Raw genomic sequence first — 17,567 nt, 5'->3', positions numbered from 1 at the left:
TCAATAAGACAAACTGAGAAGAGAGGGAGAGAAAACGTGATTGATTGAGAGGAGGATTTAGTCTGTGTTCTCAAGTCATCACTTCCACACCCGCTCCCTCCTTCCCACCTCCCTTCCTTCCCTTTCTGCCTCTCTCTCTCTCTCTCTTCTTCTCACTCCCATCTTCTGTCTCTGACTTGGTCTTGGAGCCTCTTTGCCCTGCACTTCGTCTGGCTCTCTCTTCCTATCTGCAAAGGCCCAGACAAGCTGAATCCTGGCCCGCGTTGGCCTCCCCTCTAAAAAACAGGCCAGTGGAATGTCATTCAAAGTATCCTATTTTTTAAGGTTATTGCATTTCCTTTTCTATCAAAATTAGAAATTCCACGAGTTTGGTACACGAGCCAAAGTCTGGCCATTTTAGAAAATTGAATCCAGTTTGCAGAAGATAACCGTTGTTTTTTTTTAAATTTCCGATCGCTCTCTCAGCTTTCAAAGAGATGCCAGTTCATGAAGTACGTCTCCGCCTCGCGTCGTTCCAGACGCAGACGTGGAAGGAATCCGGCGGCCTTTGTTATTAATCCGTTTATGCTCTTTGCGGCCGCTGTTGCTCCGCGATGCTCGGCTGAATGGCGGAGCGTATCAGGATCACTGCCGACCACGGTTATCCCTTCAAGGCAACACTTTATCCACGCTTAGATGGACACCTCCAGATGGACCATGTCACAAGGCATGTCATCAAGAGGAGAGGGCGCTCTCAGGGGATCGGCGGCCCGCACGGTCTCCACATGGATCAAATCGACCCGATCGAGAACTAAACCACATCATTTCTTCACTTTTGTCGCACATCAACACTTCCATGTTACTTAGAATTGAACACACGGGCAGTTTGTAAGTGAATCTGCTTCCTCTGCTTCCTCGCCCACAATTTCAACAGTCTTTGCAAATTATGTGGAAAATATGCGGTAAACTGGGGAAATGATGCAGATTGCGACATTTTGTTGGATTTGCATGAAACCCTGTGATTGTGGGGGGGGGGGAAAGCTGGAGGGGCTGATTATGAGCCGTGGACACGCGTTGTTATTATTATTAATACAGGATGTCAGTCCTCTTCCGTAGCGAACAGCGTGACGAGGCAACCGTGCAATATTCAACAACTGAATAATGTAATCATTTCTGCACATCCTGCATGGTGTTTAATCAATGCCCCGACAAATCCATGCAGTGCCGGGGCCGCTGAAAGAGAGCAACACTACCAGATACAGAGTGTGTATCTAATAAAGTCAGTGTATCGCCTGTGATGTACGAGAGAGGCTTCCAGTCGGTGCTGCCAAAAAAACGCCTTCCGACCCGGCCCTCCTCCTCCTCCTCCTCCTCCTCGCGTTCCTCCGGCCTAGGCCTTGCACATGAAAGATGGAAATCCACCTTGTTATGGCAGCGTTGAATAATGGGCAGACCTTGACGACGGCAGAGTATTACCTGGATGGACGGACATTTATAAACATTGTTATTTTTGGTGTAACAGCCGAGGACGACCAAAAAGACGACGTGTTTGCATCAATTTACTCGGACGGCAATAAAAGTTGATACATAGCCCTTTTTTTCCTTTCTCCGGCCTTTTTTCAGACACAAATATGATGATGCGTCCCAACGTCTGCACAAGCGGCCTCTAGACGGTTTCCTTGATGCGCCGCTCAAGCGCTTTGATGGCGTCGATAGCTGTCAGAGTGCAGACGCATGCTGTCCGTGCTCTCTGACTGTCAGTCACACAAACATACAAATCCCTCCCGCTACTACTTTACACCTGTCAACATTTATTCCGCCTCTCTGTTTGACATCTCTGATGAGCAAATGCAGCGGAAGCTTTCACAACATGAACCTCACACATGTTTGATGTCTCTATAAGAGAGCGGGGGGGGATTTTTAACCGCATTTAGCCGGTGAGTGGTTCCAATTTTCCCCATTCTGATGATAAAGAGCCCCCCCCCCAAAAAAGAGCTGGGAAGCAGCATGGAAAACTGGTGAAAGCGGCGCCGTAAGCAGAGGGCTGAACGCGGCAAATCGAAGGGTTAAGCCAGCTGTGACTAACAGGCCCACGCTGGGCCCTTATTGGACCATCTCTGGCAGCCGTCCATGATATTGAGAGAGCAAGAGGAAGGGAGAGGAAGGGAGAGAGAGAGGTAGATATAAAGGAGTGGAGTGAAGCTGAGTGGATTAGCAAGAGGTGGGGGATGACAACATGTAATTACCTATTTACCCAGCCTTTAGTGGAAACCTCATTGAAGGCTAATTGAGCGGTGCATTAGTGAGAGGGTCGTAAAGATAGCAGCAGGACTGCAGAGGGAGGAAGTGAGTGGGAGAGAGAGAGAGGGGAGAGAGAGAGAGATGAGAGACGAGTACGAGGGGGGAGGGAGAGGCAAAAGGCCGAGAGAGAGAGGCAAAAGGCCGAGAGAGAGAGGCAAAAGGCCGAGAGAGAGAGAGAGAGAGAGAGAGAGAGAGAGAGAGAGAGAGAGAGAGAGAGAGAGAGAGAGAGAGAGAGAGAGAGAGAGAGAGAGAGAGAGAGAGTGAATGAGTGAGAGGAAGGAAAGAACCGGACAGTTAAGTAAAGTCAAGGGTGCGGTCGTCTGTCAGGATTCAAACGAGGCGCCGATTCACCACTGGTAGAAAACGTGCTTCACTTAGAACACTTCAACAGAAAGAGAAGGAGAAAACAGAAAGTCCAGCTCCAGACCAAATATCAGCGCCTCCCCACCCCCCACAGAGAGACGCCCAAACACCAGGGACACCAGGGAGACGTCCAGGTGAGACGCTCCAGGTAGCACAGGCACGCTCCTCTGTGAGTAAAGAAGTCATTTCGGTGCATCTGAGACCAAAGGAGCCTTTCTTTCACGAGCGGGCAGTGAAACGTACGGAAGGATCAAAAGCAACGGCGGACAATATTCAACGACCTTCGGAGAGTTTGAATTATTAAGCTTTAAGCAGGAATGTAGCGTTGGGCTGTGTGCCGGCAGCAATCACCCTGTTCTGCCATTCTCCTCTCAAACCTTTGCAGCCGGTGAATGGACATCTTAGGTAAGACGGCGCAATACCTAAGAGTACTCCGGTACTTACAGCTGCGATAGGCCCCGCCTCCAGCAGTACACAGCATAGAGCCTTTAGTGCTGCGGGGGGAAAGTGGCACATCGGAGGCAGTCATCTCTGTAATGTGTTTTAGTACATGGATGGATGGAGGGATGGAGGGAGGGAGGGAGGGGAGGGAGAGAGGGAGAGAGGGAGGGAAGGATCTATGGATGGATGAGCCTGCAGTATGCTTACAGTGGGAGTGCTGCAGCCCTGTGACACACTACAAATATTACTGAGGGCTACAGGGCCTGGACACACATCATGAAGCGTGTGTGTGTGTGTGTATATGTACGGACACACACACACACACACACACACACACACAAAGATAGTGATCTTGCTGCCTGGGTGACCTCCACAAGCAGGTGGAATACAGCAGTAATAATTTAACGGCCTTGAGCGGCTCTCACGTCAAATAAAATATGGATTTCCTCCTGCCCAGGAGCGGGCTAACCCTTCAATAACGTCGCCTTTTACCCACACAATGCCCCAATTCTAACCCATCTTCCCCTTCCTCCTCCATAATGTAGCATATAAGCTGTGCATTCAGTGAACGGCTCCTGCTATTGGACTCTCCGGTGCAGTTCTTCCATTTTTCTGTCCGTTGCACTGTTAAGAATAACCGTCTCGTATTGATTGCCTTTTACCCACGGTTGTAAGCGGGTAAAACAACCTTTCACAGAGAGCCACAGGAGAGGAAAGAGTTAGGAGGAGGAGGAGGAGGGGAGGAAGGAGTCAGAAGAAGCATGCAACAGTTCATGAACCCCTCTTAGTCAATTCGCTGAATACCACGGTGCACCACAAGTCAGGAGATGGCCTTCCTATTGTGAGAGAGGCATTCTTTCCTCTCCAGTGCACAGCGCAGAGACCGCTGACTTATGCAGGATGAAGAAGAGAGCCGTTTGAATGCAAGATGTCGCCGCTGCTCCGAGCCCACGCTGCAGCTACAACCGACCTCCTCCAGAGCGTCACGGACGCTCCGTCAAACCGGAGTCTCGTCTCTGCTCCTCTTTTGTTCCCGACGCTCCGTCAAACGTTATCTAACAACTCCAATGAAGCACGAGCAGCATGTAAGCTAGGCGGTATAATAATAACCACTCTGAAGGTCAAAGGGGAGAGACGGTTGGACAGTTGAGTCCAGAAATACATTTCTTGATCAATCTTCTCCAATGTCATGTTACAAAGGCTGAGAGAGAAGGATGGAGTTACAAAGGCAGATTGATTTTGGCCTGCGGGGCAGTGGTAGTATATTAGCATGACTCCAAACAACATGCAGGGAAACGCAGAGATGCCAAGACCAACATTTATGGATTCCTAACTGCCGTGTTTATCGCATCGACTAAAATCATTGCCAGATCATAAACATAGTTAGTAAAGCAACATGCGGCCGGGGCTTCATTACAGTGTGTATGCAGATGGAGGCGGGGAGGTTAAGTGGGAGCAGTTAGCCCGGGCTTCCTCAAATGAAAATGCTTAAGTAAAGTAAAGTAAAGTGAGTGAGTAAACACACGTGCACATTCCTCCGGCTGCGGGGGAAACATTCAGGACACGCTCGCCTGAAAACTAATATTTTCCATTGGTGTGTGTGTGTGTGTGTGTGGTTACTTCACAAGGATACAATGTTGGGTAGCTGGGACGACGGATAAGACGAGGAGTGAGAGAAAGAAAAGAAAAGACGCAGAGAAAGCAAAACCCACATCCCCGTCTGGCTCAATAATTAAGACTGGGGACAATAAATATGTAATGGGGGCTTTTTCCATCAAATGCAGCAAGTTCTTCTTCTTCCTCTTCTTCTTCCTCTTCTTCTTGGAGATGAGACTGCAGGGAGACGGGGGCAGAGCAAGAGCAACTAAGTACACCGGCCATTAAAAATGGATGCAAGGAACACTGGCCCCAGCCGGCCGTGACGACCAACCACCCAGTGTGTTGTGATGGGAGTTGCCGTGGTTACATGGCTCCCAAACGGTCCTGGGTTGTCAGGGTGAATCAAATCAGACAACCGAGTGCCTGTGCCACCGCGGCGCAGTGATGTCACCGAGGAGGGAAGTTTGGACCGGTGGTGTTTGGCGGTTTATGAGGACGTGTGTAAGAGTGTGTGTGTGTGTGAGTGTCACAAAGAGAGAGAGAGGTGGAACTTTGGGGTAAATTTAAAAAAGGGAATTTATTTGACAAAAACCCAAAGTTCTTGCTTGGGCTTTCAGCTGTGTGTCTCTGGATCCATCAGGATTTTATTTATCAGCACAGTCGCTTGTTTGATTCCCAGCCGTACAGCGCCTGCTGCTAATGGATCAGGATCTCCTTAGGACTGTGGAAATGTGACTTGTGTCCTACATAGATCCATCAATGATGAATCCCAGCGCCGCGTGCAAATTGGTGGAGGGATGGCAGCCGAGACAGCAAAGTGGAGAGAAGACGATAAAAGATGATGGGAAAAATGAGACGGCAAGATAAAAACAAAAGAAGTAGAAGAAGAAGAAAGACTTTTACTCTGAGTGAGAGAACTGCAAGATAGAGGAAAGAGGATTTGTCAAGGTAGAGGAAGGGAGCATGCATAGTGTATGATGTGTGTGAACCCATGCATACTGCATGGGCCATATGAGTGTGTGTGCGGGTGTGTGTGTGTTTGATCTGAAGGCCTCAGAGGAGCAAAGTCCTGTATACATTGTAATGGTTAGTGACAGCGACGCAGAGCTTCTCTTACAGTAGAAGTGACTGGGGGCCATGAGGAGAATACTGAGGAGGGCAGTACCACAGGGAGCTGTCCCTCTGTCACACACACACACACACACACATCCACAGGGATATGTGAGCACCATGGTGCACATCCTTCCGTGATGATGAAGGCTGGCACAGACATGCTGTGGTTCCCCGCAGCGTCAGACTCCAGACACAAACACAGCAGACCAGAAGGAAATGCACTTGGAGGAGCTGCTGTCCGTCACAGCCTGTCCTCGCTCCGCCTCGTCACCAGTGTCCCTGATGATGCCATCAATCACAGCACGTGGCACTGGAGGAGATTTAAGAGTCAGGGGTCAAGCCTGTAGCCGGGGATGAGTCCTGCGGCAGAGCGCCGCGCTCGCGCTGTAAATACAGCCCACTGTACATTGTTTCCCCAGAAGGTCAACCGACTGCTCCGTCGCTGGCTGCACTCTGACCGGCTCCCTGCATCACTTGTGGCATTGATTTCAGCGTGAGGTTAAGGAAAAGAGCTTATGTATTGAAGTTACGTCCCGATAATGTTAAACTGCTGAATCTGAGGCAATAATACGATAGGAGGAGCACTCTGGCCGCCCTGTTTGCTTTCCTGGACGGCGACACAGAAAACTCCGTCCAGCGTTTTTAGCATTTCCTCCACTACTTCATGTGCCAGTCATGGTTATATTGATTGAAAACACACACGTTTATGTAGGGGCAGTAATACAAATTAAGAGGCTGGAATTGCCTTGAGCAGGGTGCAGCACAAAGCCTCTTACGTAAGATGAACATAATGTACACAGTCATCATATCAACATAATCTATCACATGCACAAGATTAGTGGACTTTCAAAGACGAGCAGACGTATCACATAAATGACTGATTTGGGATAAGCGTGCAAGTCGGCCGTAACCATTACATCAGTCTCTCTTTGTGGGATTAGCACAAGGCGCCATCACGCTCGCCGCAGGTACATCAAAGCCATCTCCTGGTTCCCTGCACTACCGATTGGTAAATACGACGTGGTGGCGACTTGGTCGACGCGTTGACCAAGCCGAGGCAGTCCACCAATCAGAAGCAACAGTTTGTTTACGATTTCAGTTTCTGTGTTGGTCCTTTAGACTCAGAGCTGAGGAGAGACTTCTGTCCCGACTCGCCCTTTGGTACCGACGCCCAACACACCAGGGGGGGGGAGGACGGAGCAGATCTAAAAATGAGGTCACATCTCATTTTCTCCCTTGACAGCGGCCTCAGCAGACCGGCCGGCAGAACGCGCCCGCTGCTAGAAGCGCCGGCGTCTGAATGAAGGTGCACGACTCTCACTTCCTCTCAAGTGGGTGTTGAAAAAAAAAAAAAACCCCAGAAGCTTCTCTATCTGCCTGCTTGCCGTTGTTTCCTCCACCCACGCGGATTAAAGTCTCCGGGGGCTGTCACATAGCGTTTCGGAAAAATTTAGAGGATCACAAAGACGGAGCATCTGGAGGGAGAGAGAGCAAACAGTGGATATGGAGTCAACTGATGAAACACCAGCAGGAGAAAAGAACAGAGCGTTCACAGCCTGGGCAGACTTCTACCTCTCCTCTGTTCTACCTCTCCTCTGTTCTGAGCCGTCATGAAAAATGCATCCACGCAACACAAACCCGCATTAAGAAAAAACACTAATATTAAAAACAAGGACCGCGCCATCATAAACAGACATAATGACGCAATTTGTCACATCCTCAAACTCGGGATGGGACGATCCGTCAGCGTGCGAGGAGCAATCTATCAGCCGGCAGCGGCAGGTTATGGCACTGTGCTGATGGATAGAGGCTGCGGGTGGAGTGGATGGCCGGGCTGCCCTTGTCGGAGTTTTGTAAAGGAGACGGTGTGTGTGTGTGTGCGCGCGTTGGGGAGGGTGTCAACGAAAGGAGAGGATGCGACGAGACCTAAATGTGTTCGGAATAAAGTCGTTTGTCATCAACGACGGACGTCGCGGCAGTAAACCATACAGTACAGACCTGTGTGTGTGTGTGAGTGTGTGTGTGTAGGTGTTGTGACGGCAAATCTAATAAGTGTGTATGCATGTGCAAGTAATTATCATACTAACTGGCCACTAGAGAATGAATACAGCCCATTGACAAAACAACAATAACAATGTGTGGTGTGTGTGTGTGTGTGTGTGTGTGTGTGTGTGTGTTGTGTGTGTGTGTGTGTGCCTCAATCCAGGCATATGTGTGGTGGAATCCAAAGCATTTGACCCCAATCTATGCCTCTGCATTATTTATATTCTGACGCCAGCTTCCCCCCTCTTTTGTTTGCTTTTCAAACCTCGTCTGAAAAAACAACCCCCAAACTAAAACGCCATAAAACAAAACCAAAAAGCAGGAGCGACGAGGGGAAAATATGGAGGAACGTTCTAGAGCGGCAAGTCTCTGAACAGGCTGTTCTTCTCTCTCTCTCTCTCTCTCTCTCTCTGGGTAAACACAACAAATCACATCAAAAGCATTATGACTAATTGATCGCTCTGGACCTTCCTGTAGATTTCCCAAAGGGTTTTAAACAGAACGCAACATATAGTCGGAGCAGACGGGAAGGAGATAGACGAGAGGCGAGAAGCGAGAAGCGAGAGACGAGAGACGAGAGACGAGAGACGAGAGACGAGAGACGAGAGACTGGAGATGTCCTCAATGCTGCGCCACTGTACACTCCAATAAATGCACTTTCCACTCCATTCTGTCTCTGTAGCTCAGGCACACACACACACACACACACATCTAACACACCACAGTGGCCTTTCCGCAGGCCTGGCTGGCAGGGCGACCGTGTGTATCCTCAGAGGCCTGCTGGGCTAAATCAATGGCAGCCAGCATCCTTCCACGAGCGCCACCATTTTACTGGCTGCCACCCAGCGCAGCAGAGAAGCAGCTAAATAGTCCATGAGGAGAAGCTGCTCACACGCCACAGCAGGGGGAGAGGAAAAATACATCACTGGGATGCTGTAGGTGTGTGTGTGCGTGTGCGTGTGTCTGTATCCTCGGCAGCCAATTTGTTGAACAAGCTTAATGTATGCTGCCTGTGTGGGTTGTGTGTATTCCTGCGCCCGTGCACGGCGTTGGGCAAGCTTATCGTTTGCTGGCTTTGTGTGCGTATATATGTGTGTGTTTCTGTGTGTGTGTGTAGGAATGTGTTGCCCTTGCGAGTTGATGCCAGCGCAGGGGGCGATTGGTTGAATCGCATTCCAATCAGAGATGTAGCATGGCATTTCATTCTGATGACTGTTCTCTTTTTTGTTGTTGTGCCGGCGCGGGCAGCATACGCTAACGCTCGCCTGCAAATAAATGGGCCAGACACACACACACACACAATCTCCCATCGAATCTCTTTCTCTCACACACATTTACTTACACACACACACACACACACACACACACACACACACACACGCTGCTGGCATGGCGGCTGGTTTCTAATCAGTGAATCATCGTGTCGTCCAAGAAATGTCAGATTAGGTTACAACGCTGCATGTTAGTGCCTTTAACTCTGTGTACAGTACATGCATGTGTGTGTCATATTCAACTCTACCCTATTATGTCTGCTCTACACACACACACACACACACTGGTGTCACACACCCTGTGGGGAGCAGACAGCTTTGGGGTGACGAGGTGGCAGAAGGAGCCGGATCAATCTGCGCCCTGGCTGAACTCTCAACCTGAATCCGTTGTCACTCACGGCTGCCCGGTGGTGCCACGCCGCCACCGGGTGATAAAAAACAACTCCAACCGCTCCAAACAGCTGAGAGCCAATCAGAGCTGTATAATTGATTTATTTGATTTCTAGAAGCCGCTTAATAACTCACTGTGTGTGAGCTGAAATGTCTGCAATAAAAGAAACAAACTGTTTAATGCCGTGTATCAATTTGCGTGTAACGACACAAAGCCGGCGTTAACAGCCAGGGATTTGTTTTGATCCTACATTCGAAAAAAACAGCGTTGACTGAATGTTTTACAAGAGGAAGCTACGCAGACGCCGCCCTCGGCCTGAAGCCGCGTGACGTACGTGCGCCGACGTCGGGGTTAGAAACCGGCACCGCTGAGAAACGTTTCCACGGCTTATTGACATCCGCGCCGAGACAGAAGCAGAGGCTCGTCTGTAACTGGAGAAGACAACCTTGTTATTCTCAATAAAGCTATTACAGAAGCTTCTTGTGGGCGGCGCGGGGGGGGAAAGGCCGGCGTTTGGTAAGGTGTCTCTTAGCTTCGGGGCCGGGGGGTTTCAGAGGATGCGCGGGGAAAGACGATTCCCCGTCTCTCCGCCTCGGGGATGTATTAAATGGCAGGTCTAATTTAATAGGGAGACGCAAAAAAGACCTGCTAAGGCACTTCCTGCGTCTGTGGGCCCGACCCGGGGACGGAGTAGTTGGGAACTGCTGAGTGCGGGGGTTTGGGATACATTAGGGAGGAAGAGGAGTGGCGGTTTCATAGTGCATGTTTACACGGTGGAGGAGGAACACGCTGACATCACGTAACGACTACCAACAAATGTTTGACATTGTGTGTGTGTGTTACGTTTTTGTCTTCTGAAGTATCTTATACTCTCTTGCTCGTCTTCCATCAAGTCTTCCTCTTACACCCTCCTCCTCTTCACCTCCTCCCCATGATTTCTTGTCTTCTTCTTCTCTCTTCACAGACCACAAGCATTCAGTCTGATGGCATCTCAAATCCTTATTCTTACAGTTAAACAGTCCTGCTAGTTGCGTGATGTGTGTGTTGGCCACGTGTGTTGAGGTTGTGTAGAAGAGTAAGTGTGTGTGTGGAAGCAGAAAGGCTTAAATGTCTCTGCTGTGCTCTCGGACTTCATTCATCACACAACTGCTTCCATGGTATCTGTCGTCGGGCCTGTGGATCCTGTCATCTGAGGACAAGCACGTCTAATAACCTCCAACTTGTAAAGAGATTATTCATACACGCGCACACACACACACGCACGCACACACACACACACACACAGGACACAGGCAGGCACAGCGGCACAGCGGTGCTTACCTCTCATCGGAGGTCAACCCTCAGTATAATCATTACTCACTGTGAGCCAGAACACAATCAGAAATAACAGTGAAGCACACGCACCCACACACACATCCACACATACACACACACACACACACACATTTAATCCCAGGTGCCCCCGGGGGAGTCGAGCAGAAATGGGGAAGGCAGAGCATGCAGCCATTCTTGAGCACAAACAACAAGAAATGGGATTTGTGAACGACTTCCAGTCGGCAGAGCGAGCGACAAAAGGATGAGGGATGAATGAGAAGACGAAGGCAAAGCTGGGCTTAGCGCTCTTATCTCGCTTTAATTAAGACAGAACAAACACAAAGAGAACCGCGCTCATTAATTAGAAATCTTGGAGACCAGAAAAAAGAAAGGAACACAAACAACAAAAAAAAGAGAATCAGTGTCATTAATTAAAAAGTCTTGAGACGAGCGAGAGCGTCGGAAAGGAACCAGGCGGCAAAAGCAGCCAGCAGTGGTTGAATGGCTGGTGAAGGCCACTGCGGGCGTCTGGTTACCGTGCGGCCTCACGGCTTGTAAACGGAGATGTGGTGGGCAGAGAGAGCAGAGGCGACAACTCACACAGAGGGTAGAGATAACACGGCGCCCGAACAAACGCTCAGGAGTGACAGACAGGAACTCCAAACCTCACAAACTCCAATAAAAAGGACAAAAAACTGGAGCTTCTATGGGAAAATTCAAGGTGAAGTAGAAACACGTGAGCTCCAGATTGGCCCCCCCAAAAAAATACAGTAAAAGGGATAAAAGAAAAAACGATTTGGACTGCGAATACGGCTTCATAACCGGTTTCTGTATAAATTGGAGAAGAGTGAGCGGAGTTTTATGGTTGTGTCAGCGCGGCGGTGATTAAAGAGAGAAGAATAAGACGCTACGCAGACAAATGTGAAACAGGCGCCACTGTGTATGGGGAAGACGACATGAGAGAGAGAAACGTAAGGAAGAAGAAGAAGAAATGAAGACGTAAAATGAAAATGTGCTGCGGCAGAGGATGGAGAGGACGAAGAGGAGGGCGACTGCAAACAGCAGCAAATCCTCGGGTAACGGGGGGAAGAAGTGATGTGGAAGTCCTGCAGCTGTGCCACGCTAAGCCCCCCCGCCGCAGATTAAACTGCATAGTAGTGAGGAGGGGGGGCCAGGGGGGGGCAGATGGAGGGGGAAAGAGAGAGAGAGAGAGAGAGAGAGAGAGAGAGAGAGGGGGAAAGAGAGCTGCAGAGGGAAAATAAGGCTCTGTGGTCTGGCAGCAGTTTGCTATGTCAAACCATGGTGCGTGCCACGGGGATGGAAGAGTGGAGGGAAAGGCACAGAGCGAGTGGGAAAGACACGGGAAAGATAATAAGTCAAGGGAGAGAAGTGGGAAAGGGAGACAGAGATAATAAACGTGGGGGGGAGACGGCCTGGCAGAGAGAGAGAGAGAGAGAGAGAGAGAGGGCGGGACGGCAGAGAACGGTAGACGAGGATGAGAGGAGGAGAGGAGGGAGTTTGGTTAAGACTGAGCGAGTGTGTGTGTGTGTGTGTGTGTGTGTGTGTGTGTGTGTGTGTGTGTGTGTGTGTGTGTGTGTGTGGAAAATGGAATTGTTGTGGTTCTGCTGGGTTCCTTCAGAGTGTCTCCCTCCTGATTGGAACATGAGGGGCTGTGCTGTAAGAGGATCGCCCCACCACTAACTCTCTCTCTCTCTCCTTCTGTCCTTCTCTCTCTCTCTCTCTCTCTCTCATATCTGCTCCAAATCTCTCATTGCTCCGTGTTTGTCTGTTCCTCATTACACCGTACCTCACATCTTATGCCTCCCTGCTGAAAAAGGCTATACAAACACACACAGACACACACACACACACACACACACTAGGCACACATGTAATAAATATGGAAATCTGATGCCAGTGCATCTCTGTTGTGGAATTGTAAGCAGAACACAGCTAGAAATGTCCACAAGCGAAATGTTTGCTTGATATGCACCGCCGCTATAACACTTTGATGAAAAGGAGAGAGTGAGCGCGGGAGGGAGGGAGAAGAGGGAGGGAGGCAAGGAGGGAGAGGGGGAGAGAACAGAGAGACAAACCTACACGGATGAAGGAAAGGAGGTCTTCAACTTATTTATTCTACATAGCTCAGATTCTTCTCCACAGGTGAAGACATCTGAACGCGGCCGTGATGGACAGGCGAAAGGAAACGCGGGAGGGACGAGCGACACGGGAACAAAGGGTCAGCGAGGCCTAACACGGGAAGAAACACGGCGAGTCAGACAGAGAGATGGCAGAGCGGAGGAGGGAAGAGGATGGGAACTTGAGAGAGAGAGAGAGAGAGAGAGAGAGAGAGAGAGAGAGAGAGAGAGAGAGAGAGAGAGAGAGAGAGAGAGAGAGAGAAGAGAGAGAGAGAGAGAGAGAGAGAGAGAGAGAGAGAGAGAGAGAGAGAGAGAGAGAGAGAGAGAGAGAGAGAGAGAGAGAGAGAGAGAGAGAGAGAGAGAGAGAGAGAGAGAGAGAGAGAGGAAGGAAGGGCAGAGACGCAGCAGAAGCGACGGACAGATGATAGGGAGTCAGAGATAGTTTGGAAGCCATCCCCGCTGGCTGCTGAGCTAATCAATAGCATCGCTGTGCCTCCTCCGCTCCTCTGGGCTCCAGCAGCCCGTCAAGTCTGCAGGCGGCGGCACAGCTGGACTCTGGCCGGCTGGAGCAGGCAGCCTCCCGCCTGCTCCGCTCCGACTGTTACAGCCTGTGCTCGCCACAAAGCTGACGCTCAAAATAGCCTCTTTGAACAGACCTTTACGTCTACACTTCTGCCTCTTCCTTTCCTCCAGAAGAACCCCGGCCGTGCCTGAAACAGCACAGACATTGCCTCACAAAATTTGCCCCTAATTATGGAAAGTTCTTTTTAGCCTAATCTCCTGTTCCTCGTGGGTTAAATTCTTGATCTGCAGAACATGTTGACCCAGGCAGGCGATCTGGCCCTGCTGCTGCTGCTACTGACTCGCTTTCAGCCGGCATGAGACCGGACTGTGGGAACCAAAGGCACAGCCGCTATAATTACCAAGCAAACTCATAACATCCCTGACCTCAAGAGAACCTCTCCTAACCTGATCCTGCCCTCAAAGCAGTGACACAGACATCTACCACTGCATGTGTACGCAAATACACACACACTGCTTTACATATGTATGCAGGAAATGCGCTGACAAAACATGTGGTACCCAAAACAAGCATACGCACAACTGACTCGGCACACGCCGACATCCATCACACCTTGTGAAACTTAATCTCCCTCTGTGAGGAGGGACAGCTGCAGTGCTGCACATGTACACACACACACACACACACACACCAAACCACAGTAGATCAGCTGGGGTAAAACACTTGTTCGACCACAGACTGGCATGTGACAGGGCACCTTCGACCTGCTGGTAGCAGACTTCAACTATCAAACAGGTTGTAGTTCACTTCCATACCTAATGAGGCCAAACACACTGATAATGTGCAGGAAGACACCAACCAGCCAACACTCATGTCTTATACATTAACATTTAGCACTTAGAACGTATTTCCATGAATGTTACCCAAGAAGAAAGTCAGAGATTGAATTATTCATCAATCAGATTGAATCAGTAGAGTTCATATACAGGAAATACATAGATGCTTCATCTCAGAGCTAAATATTACAAACACTCTATAACTGCAGAGTTTTCATGGCAAAACCAGGATAAATGTAATGTGTAACATCGAGCAAACTCTCTCTCTCTCTCTCACTCTCACTCATTCCTCTCTCCCCCTCTCCCGCTAAGTCTCTCTCTCTCAAATCACATGATTGATTTGTTAGCTACTAAGGTCTGTAATGCTGCCATAGACAGTGTTAGAGCAAGACTGCTGACTAGTGCCAAACACACACACACACACACACACACACACACACAAAGAGCCATTAGATCATTACATTACAGTCAATGAGTTATGCCTGTACAGTAAAGAGAAACATACATGTCCTACATCATGCAGAGCTGTCACGATGAGGCTCATGCAATCATTACGCCTCACAGGTGAGGATACATCACGTTGATCGGACAGGATAGAAATTAATTTGATGTCATATATCACAAACTATCCACCGTTAGACAGAAGGGAGATTTCCCTGGAATCCATCCCATGCACCCCTCTGGTGCTGGAGTGCAGGCGTGCACGCCAGCCGCACAGGCGAAACCCTGCTGCTTTGTGCCTGTGCACCATCCAGTGTGCAGCCCGGACGGATCAGTCATGAGGAAACACCTCCGAGTGTGTGTTCAGGGGCTGAGAAATCAAATCGCAGCTTCGAAGACCAAGAGGTTCACATCCTAATCCGTCATCGCCAGCATTAGAAAAAGCAGATTCTACAGATCCGCCCCCCTGCTGAGAGATCTGTTATCTCAATTGTTTCCACCTGGTTACAGTGAAGTAATCAACCACTGACAGGGAATAATATCATCTAGAATCACAGCTGAATGAGCTTACAATAAGTCACAGCTGGCAACCGCAGACACCACGGAAGTCCAGAATCAAGGAATATATTAGAATATTTAAAAACAAAACAAAATGAAGCAACCGCCTGAAACACTCCAAACACACCACATCGCTCGTCATATTGTGTGCGCAAAGGTAAAGAAAGGTGTCAAGCCTGGACACACACACACACGCACGCACGCAGGGGGACACACACCTCGGCTCGGGCAGAGACGCGTACGGGCGCTCTTCACGGGGATCCGGGGGGGGGGGAGAAAGAAGTTAAACGCTCTCACGGCAACACTACAAACACGCAGCGCAGTCGGAGTGTCGCTCACCATGTCAACATCCGGCCGCCCGCCGCCTTTTCGCTGGAGAACTTGCGGTTTTCAAACGGACCGGAGCTCCGCGTCGCGTCTGCCCGTGTAACATCCACCGTGGCTGCAGCCGCTCTGCCCGGAGAATCCAGCAAACGCGCGTCTGCTTAGCGCTCCTCCCTCCCTCCCTCGCTCTCTCTCTTTCCCTCTCTCTCTCTCGCTCGCTTCAATGATTTCCCAGTGTGTGTGTGTGTGTGGGTGGGTGTGTGTATTTGTGTGTGGCTCGTTAAAGGTAGCCGCTAAATCCCGGTGTGGCGGCGGCGGCGGCGGCTGGCTGGAGTGAAGTTTTAGGGGAGATTTGGAGCTGCAGACGCCGGGCTCAAGCCCTCGTGCGGCGGCGTTCCTGTGTCCATGGTGTCGCTAAAAAGCTCCGTGGTTCCTTTGTCATCGCTCCCTCGCCCGGTAAGAGCAGAGATCGACCCGGCAGTGGGGAGATGGATGGACGGACAGATGGATGGATGGATGGAGGGATGGAGGGATGAACGGATGGATCGATCGATAAGGAACTCGGACGCAGCAAATAATGACATTGTTAAGCCATTTTCTCACATTTTCTCACATTTTATTTCATTTATTTTAAACTGTAATATACTGGATTTTCAAATTGTATTAAATCGACACTGCTTTTCCCCTACAGCATCATTTTAAATAAATTATAATCTCAACTAGCTCACTTCCATTTATTGAATAAAACAGCCCACGGTAGATTCCATTTCTTATTAGTTATACTTTTCCAACTCCTCCTCTGGAATAATGCCTCTCAGGTCAGGAAATGGGCAATCACAGGTAAACAGTGTGTGGACTTGTTGAGTTGGGATTGGACCTGATCTCCTCTGTGACTGGAGGATCTGTGATACACTGGGACACACACACACTGGCACATTCAATCTCATTTAGGCTAAATTCCAAATTGGCTTTGAGTTTCACCAAAGAGTCGTTGTGGGGGGAAATTTAAAGACGTGCAGAAAATACTCGACTTCACTCTAGTTTAGTGGAACAGACAGTAAGTGCTGAGAGCGTTTATCTCTCTCTCTCTCTCTCTCTGCACAGTATCGACTCCATTGCTCCGAGAGAGGAAGATGTGAATGAGTGAGTTTCCCTTTTAATGTATGCAAGTAAATGAGCTGCATTATGTGTCTAAATAGGCCAATTCACAACAACTGCATGTGGGATTAAAGTTCATTTCAACCAAATCGTTATTGGGTGATGTGTTATTGCTGCTGGTGCCTGGACTTTACTGACAGGAAGTGAACGAAGGGATGGTTTCTCTGTAACGCTACATGAAGCTGAAGGTGGAGACGCTGGGGGTTACTAAGTGTCATACAGCATCTGCACTGTTCATGCCATCAGATGCTGTATGTGATGGGTGCTGCATCTTAAATGCACCGTGTGTGTGATGTGTAAAAGCTTTTAAGAGTGTCAGAGGAGGGTGTGTATGTGTGTGTGTGAGTGTGTGTTTATGGTGGGGCAGTAAGAGAAGAGAAGGAGAGAAAGGCAAAGATAATTTTCCATCAATCAAATCAAACATCTGAACCCTGAATGCGCACACACACACACACATACACACACACACACACGATCCTGGTTAACTTACCTAGAACACTAAACACAATCAGCGGTGCAGCAGATTCCCGTCAACGCAATGTAAATGAGATGGAGCAGCGCAAACATGCTTTTGCTGCAGAAAACCTACAGCTCAGTCCATGCACGACAAAACACCACTTCAGGCTGGACACACACACACACACACTTAAGAACTAATAACTCAGCACATTAGAGATAAGGGCTTTGTCAGGACAACATAACCGGACCTTTATTTGACAGGTCTCATGACGTGGGGCATGATGGGTGTGATTGAATTTTTTGTGTTGCTTTGCA

At 49.4% G+C, this 17,567-nt stretch overlaps 1 protein-coding gene across 1 annotated transcript in view; it reads right to left on the bottom strand.

Moving 5' to 3' along the window:
- LOC142994858 (receptor-type tyrosine-protein phosphatase delta-like) overlaps positions 1 to 15,737 on the bottom strand; it is a 50,907-nt gene extending 35,170 nt beyond the window's left edge. Inside the window, exon 1 of the mRNA XM_076145733.1 lies at positions 15,651 to 15,737. The gene's annotated coding sequence lies outside the window, so the exon portion shown is untranslated. The remainder of the gene's footprint in view (positions 1 to 15,650) is intronic.
- Between the last annotated feature and the right edge of the window lie 1,830 nt (positions 15,738 to 17,567).

This window comes from Genypterus blacodes, unplaced genomic scaffold (genome assembly GCF_046128005.1).
Source record: "Genypterus blacodes isolate CSIRO-AG114 ecotype Tasmania unplaced genomic scaffold, CSIRO-AGI_Gbla_v1 ptg000030l_1, whole genome shotgun sequence".
Classification (NCBI taxonomy): Eukaryota; Metazoa; Chordata; class Actinopteri; order Ophidiiformes; family Ophidiidae; genus Genypterus; species Genypterus blacodes.
This window is presented reverse-complemented; position numbering and strand designations above follow the sequence as displayed.